The 6,919-nt window shown below is 28.0% G+C and overlaps 1 pseudogene; it reads right to left on the bottom strand.

The window, feature by feature from the left end:
* Window positions 1-784: 784 nt before the first annotated feature.
* Window positions 785-3,880, bottom strand: LOC113382149 (annotated as a pseudogene).
* Between the last annotated feature and the right edge of the window lie 3,039 nt (window positions 3,881-6,919).

The raw sequence follows: 6,919 nt of genomic DNA, 5'->3' as shown, positions 1-6,919 counted from the left end.
TTTTTTTTGAAAAAAGATTCTGACATATTTTGGAAAAGCTTTGCTTTTTTTCAAAGCAATCGTACTGCTTTAACTGTATAGGGACGAACTGTCAAAGCGCGTAAGCGCCGCATCGCCGTCTAACGGATGAACATTGGTACGGAACCCATAGGAATGTAAAACAAAATTCATGCTTATTGTTAAAATCTTTATAAGATATCTGATAATTTGATGTGCATATGTTTAATGATCATTTTTTACCGCCAAATGGCCTTTTTTTACTTTTTTACTAGATCTCCGAAACCGCTAGACCTGCCTTCATGAAAAGTTGATCAATTATTCATCTTGTCAATACAAGTAAAATGTTTTTTGAATTATTAGAATCGGACGCTCCGTTCTTTTAAAAACTGTGTTACCATTTTTCGCACTTTTTGCCCCGTATCTTTGGAACGGCTAGACCTGCCTTCGCCAAAAACTAATCAGCACGTCTCCTTATCAATACAAATCGAATGTTTTTTGAATTATTCAAATCGGTTGATCGGTGTTTCCGAAATCGTCGACGAAAATTTGTATCCGCACATACACATACACACACATACATCCATTATTTCTAAGGTATGCCAAAATATTCGGAAACCTTTGAAACGTAAAGATATATAAAAATTTTCAGTTTCGATTTTTTTTGCGATTACTATAACTTGCCCTACGGGAAGTTAAAAATGTAATTAAAGTATTAATAATTTATTTAAAATATAGTTTTTCTTAAAATAGATGTTTATAAAATGAATAAATATAAAATATATTTTTATTTCTTGAAACTCTTGACTTGGAAATTAGCGATGAGATTGTCCAAATAGGATTCGACTTCAGCAAATATTTCGTCTACGGATCGATCAGCATTTATGCGCCTTAGTTTTTCGGGATATAGTGCTAATACCTTGAAATATCGAAATGATAAAAAGTGTTAGACACAGATTAAGCAAAAATAACATAAAATAATAAATGCAGTTTTGTTTCAAACCAGCGAAGTTTCAATAAAAAAAATTAAGATCTAACGGGATGAAACTTCGAATTCTACGTAAAAACCAAATTATGTATGAATATTTTAAATCTATTATTCTCACTATTATAAACGTGGGTGTAATGTACGTGAAATCTGAGTATACAGAATATATAGAACGACATTTACAATAGTTTACTTTATCTCCGTTTACTTTATTATAGCTTTTAATACTTATCCAAATCATTTATCAACCACTGTCTATGAAGATTTTAATTTGAATATATTTTATTCATATGGTCTAGATTTCTTTTTGCTTTCATACATTTCTATTATATTTGTCTGTATACCTGTTCATTGTTTTCATTAAAAGTTTGTATTCGTTTCTTTATAGTTTCCTCATTATCATCAACTCTCTCACTGGATAAAGCCCTATGCATCAATCTCTCGAGAAGTGTATCTTCTTCGCATTCAAAAAACAATATTAAATTGACCGGAGTTATCTGAGATTCAAAGGCCAAGCCCTGATCCTTTTCGCGCGGGTAGCCGTCGATGAGGAAACCAGTGGACTTTGGCGCTGCTTTTATCATCGCCTCTCGGATCAAATCGAGAACTATATTCATTTGCACTAGCTCACCTTTAGCCATTGTAGCCTGGGGGAAAAAGACACATGAAGAATAGGAAATAGAAATAGAAAAGTAATCTACTAATAGAAAGTCATTTTTAAATTCAAACATTTTCAATTGTTGACTGTATTGGATGTGCGACTTATATTTGTCCATCTACTTTATAAAGCTGAACACGAATATAAAGTTAAAATTGGGGGTAAAACTGCAAAAATGGGACAAAAACAAAAATAATCATAAAACTTCCGATCGAGTAATTCTTTTGCATGATTATTAAAATCGTGTATGCAGATATGTTTGCGGATTGCTACTGGATTCTACAATAAATCATAGTCAATAGTCACAGTCAATAAATCTGATTTCCAACCCTAATCTTGCTTTTCTTCTTATTAACTTCCCGAAGGAGTTTATGTTTTCATCAAAAAATCCGATTCGATAATTTTATGTTTTCTCGACGTTTCAAGCCATTCTGAATCGAATGAATAAAGTGTTAAAAAAATTTTTTTCGATGATTTTTATTATTATTTTTTTGACGGTAAATACTATAGTCTTCTAGATCATACTAAAATATTACGGCCCTACAACAATTGGTTTAACTTTGAAAATTCGTCAAAGTTTGCAAAAACTGGTATCGTTTTTTTGGCATTTGTCAAAATTAGACCTTTCATCGACTTTTTCTCAAAACGCCTGAACCGATTTCAGAAATTAAAAGCCTTGTGCGACGATCTGCCAAGCCGTATCTTTGTAATTTGAAAAAAAGTTAAACTTTCGTCCACATTTAAGCTCATCCTACCAAACCTATTTTAAAAATCAAAAACTGTTTGAAAGATATTAGTTGGGAATGATACTGATTAGTTTTAGGTGAAAATCTACTGAGCCGTTTTCTTGTAATTAATTGTTGAAAAAAAAATTTAATCCGATTTTTATGGATTTTTTTTAGCGATATATATCATGGTCTTATAGAACTTACTGTAATATTACAAGTAGTTTAATTTTAAAAATTCATCAAAGTTTGAGAAAATGAGTAGTTTTTTTGACGTTAGCTAAAATTAAAATTAGACGATTTACTTGGTATAACATAGTACTTGGTCTTAATAAACATACTAAACCATTAAAATCCTACGGAAAATGGTTCAAATATAATAATTGTTGATTTTTGAAAAGTTGCTTTTTGAAAATACTCCGAGTTAACGTGTTCGTTCGTTTTCAATTATGTGTAATAAATCCACTCATAAATTAATTTATTTTTTATTGATTAAGTCGATTATTTACACATATCGGGAAGTTCATGTAACTTGCCTCAAGGCTAAATACTAATACCAACTAGTTTCCATTTTTTTTAAATACAAATTCTATTTAATTTCAAATTACCTATTTTAAATTCTACTTCTTACTTTCATTTCTATGCAATTTTAAATCAACCGTTCAAATTTTAATAATTTTAACTTAAGACATCTTCAAGGACGCTGACGTGTGAGTTAGACATGCTAACGACTGAGTTATTTCCGCTACTACTTTATGATTTGTGTCAAATGAACAAGTACATTAAACTGGATCAATCATTCAATTAATAAATAATAATAACTATTTCTAACGTACCTGCAAGCTCTTCCCTCTATCGGTCTTACTTTCAACTTCATCCCGCAGAAGATCACCGGACGACAAATGGGTGAATCCGTACTTCTCTATAATTTTTTCACACTGAGTTCCTTTACCAGATCCAGGACCACCTAAAACCCAAATAACTGGTACTTTCAAAACTGATCTTAAATCTCTTTGGGGCTTCTTTGTATTGCATTTACAATGGGTTGACATGGAGGTTCTGGAAGAAAAAAATACATGATTAATGGAAAATGTAATTACAAATTGCATTAAATATGATTTTTATAAAATATACTTACGAAATAATGAGTTGTTTGCTTATGCACATTAAATTTAGAACTTTCATGTTGGAAAAATTGCTTAACTTATACTTGTTAAATTAAATTTTATAATTTATCATATTTTTTTGTATTTTTTTGTATTTTTCTATTTTTTTATAAAATTTATGATAAGTCAGAACATTTTAGTATGGTATACTAAAATGTTTCCGATATGTCAAACTGACATTTGAAACTGAAAAAAAATACACTGAGGACATCATCTTTTATTGTTTTTTTATCATTACCATTACATTGTGTTGCCTGGTAAGCTTGCATGTTTTAGTTTTCCGCATAATTTCTCGTTGAATTTTCCATAGTGGTAATTTTGTAGATTTTCAGTGCGCAGATGTCAGATGAAAATGTATCTTTTGCATCAATTCCATCTCGGGGCGGGTCAAAGGTCGAAAATCGCAGCCAATGAAAGTACTGAACGATAACCTTTGACACCCATCGGGTCGACGCCGGCGCTCAGGTGCTTTTCTTGATGAACTTGGTATTATAAAATACCTATAGTAGCTAAATTTACTTATGAAGATTTAGATAAATAATCAAGATAATTCATATTTTTATCAATTAGTAACTATGAAAATACTACAATTATATGTCACCTGTGCTCACTAAACGATGGATCCAGGCGATAATCGGTCAACCGAACCTCCAAATTAGATTCGTCAACCGACCTATGGCTACATTTGAACTCATGTAACTTTTGAACGAATTGAGATGTCGTAGTCTTTGAATTAAATTAAGACAATCGAACAACCTAGAAGATCGTAAAAGAATTTTTTAACGATCTATTACCGTTCGCGAGATTTTCGCTTAACACCTTCCAAAGTTACCAACTTAATTTACTTTAATTTGAATAGCTTGAAAAGTATTTCAACTAAGTTCATTATATTTCTGTAGCAGCCTTCTAACTTTAGAGGGAATAAACCCTATAAATATTACCTCAATTCGAGCGATTGTAAAAAAACAATAAATGATCTCTAACTTGGCAAAATTTTAAATCCTGCATAATTAATTAGTAAATAAATATTAATTATGGCTTTTATTTCAATCTATTAAAAAATATGTTTATAGCTTAAATACTATATATGTATATATATATATATATATATATATATATATATATATATATTCATATTTGCGAATAGCACTAAATTAAATTTAACTGTATTCGACAAAGTATATTTAAGAAAAGTACTTATGCGTAGGTATGAAATATAAAAAGATAAAACATAATTTGACTAAATTTTAAACCCTGAATGATAACTGGTTTATTAAAATTTAAGCAAAAATTATATTCGTTCTCCTCAATTCACAGAATAGAAAATTTTGCAAAAAAAACTATATTCTATAAATTCTATATATATCTTTATTCATATTTATATTATGACCTAAACTGTAGGGTTAATAATGAAATTCAAATGTTTAAAATATTTTTTTCAAAGAACCAAACTGAAAATATTAACATTTAATAGAGTTTATTAAAAATGCTTTTATTCTTAAAAAAATTAGATATAAAAATAAAGAGATTCTAGGAAAAGTATACTAAATTAACTACATTCAAAACATGTTTTAATAAATGTTTTTATTCATATCTAAGCCAAAAGTGATGTATTAATCATTACAAAAAAATTATACATAATTTTGAATGTTTAAATTCATTTTTTAGGAACTCGTATATATACAATTGCTATAACCCGTAAAATAATATTAAAGACGATAAGCTGTATATTATGATTTTAATATTTCTCAAATTTACTAATAATATACGTACTTTCAGCCAAAAATACAACTACCATCTGTACATAATTCGGTAAACTTTCACGAATCAGTAAAGTTGTGAATCATTTCGATCAAATACTTTATTTTAGCCAGGCTTGAAATATATATATGAAGCTTGAAATAATAATTAATTACATCATTTATACGCAGTAAAGTAAATAAGTTTTTACTATTTATTTATGAATTTTATTAATGAAATTAATTATATATTCAAGATTGCTATCAGCACGTCTAATTACGCTGATTAGTTGATATTATTCAGATTCTTAGAATATTACCATAAGACTATATATCATTGCTAGCACGCAAATTATTTATTGTACATATAAAATAAATATATTTCGAAATACATCATGCAAACTAGTTACATATAAACTATAATGGAAATTAACTTATAGATAAAAGTTAAAATAGCTTATATTTTCATATAATATATATAATATTAGTTTCCTATATTAGTTTCAGGATCTGAACTTTCAACATTGCACATCTATTGTAATAAATTAATAAAACTGAAACTAATTTACATACCTTGATTTTTTAACTGACTCATTTTTGCAAAAGCTTTGTATAAAAATATCACTTGAATCTTCTAAATATGTGGCGGACATAGCTCAGAGGTAGCATGTCCGACTCACATGCCGGAGATCGTTGGTTCGACTCCTGGCGCTTCCAAATAATTGTTAATAATAAAAGAAGTTTAGAAGATGAGAAGAACATATTGAGAAACAAGAAGAAGAATGAAAATTGAATGGAAGATTAGTATATAAGAAGAGATAGTATATATATATATGATGAGTATAAGAAATATATATGTAAGAATTGTATAGAATATGATGAAGAATAAAATGAATAATGTATGTGGCTAAAAATGCTGTAAAGCGGAGGCCAATAAAATTTAAAAAAAAAAAAAAAAAAAAAAAAAAATCTTCTAAATGTTTTTTATGAGATATAAGAACTATACACAATCTTTTCAATCCCAGCAGGATATGTTGTGTTAAATTTTACCAGAAGAACTGAGTTTCTTTTCCAAGAAGCAGCCCTAGGTCACCAAAATCAAAAAAAAATATTGAAAGTCTTATGCAATATATACAAAATATTTCGTTAAAAGTATTCCATATACAATACAAGAGTATCAATGGAAAATACTACCTGTTAAATTCACATCCAACACATTTTTGCATTGTACCCAAGAACTTCTGGGAATTAAATGTAAACAAAAATATAAACTAATAAATCTTGACCGGCCGCCAGAGGCAGTATTCGGGATAATAATTAATTTGAAATAAATTAAATTAGTTTATTATATAAATTATTAAATCATTGGAAAGATAAAAAAAATATATATATTTACGTATACTTATAAGCATATCAGACACATAATACTTATACGTTTGCTTATGATTAACACAAATATAAATTATTCTTTGTAATAAAATAATAACATAATATATAACATATTATATCTTATAATATATATCGTAAATTTAATTCAGGAAATAAATTTTTTAAAGCATTTTACAAAATTTAATCAACAATCAAAATTTAATCATCAAGAGGCTACTATGAGCTTGATCCATTTTTTATATAATGAGATATAAATA

This window comes from Ctenocephalides felis, unplaced genomic scaffold (assembly GCF_003426905.1).
Source record: "Ctenocephalides felis isolate EL2017-DRISC unplaced genomic scaffold, ASM342690v1 CF-g0.4_SCAFFOLD_00845, whole genome shotgun sequence".
In the NCBI taxonomy this organism is placed as follows: domain Eukaryota; kingdom Metazoa; phylum Arthropoda; class Insecta; order Siphonaptera; family Pulicidae; genus Ctenocephalides; species Ctenocephalides felis.
The sequence above is the reverse complement of the archived record's forward strand: the minus strand, read 5'-3'. Positions and strand labels throughout refer to the sequence as shown.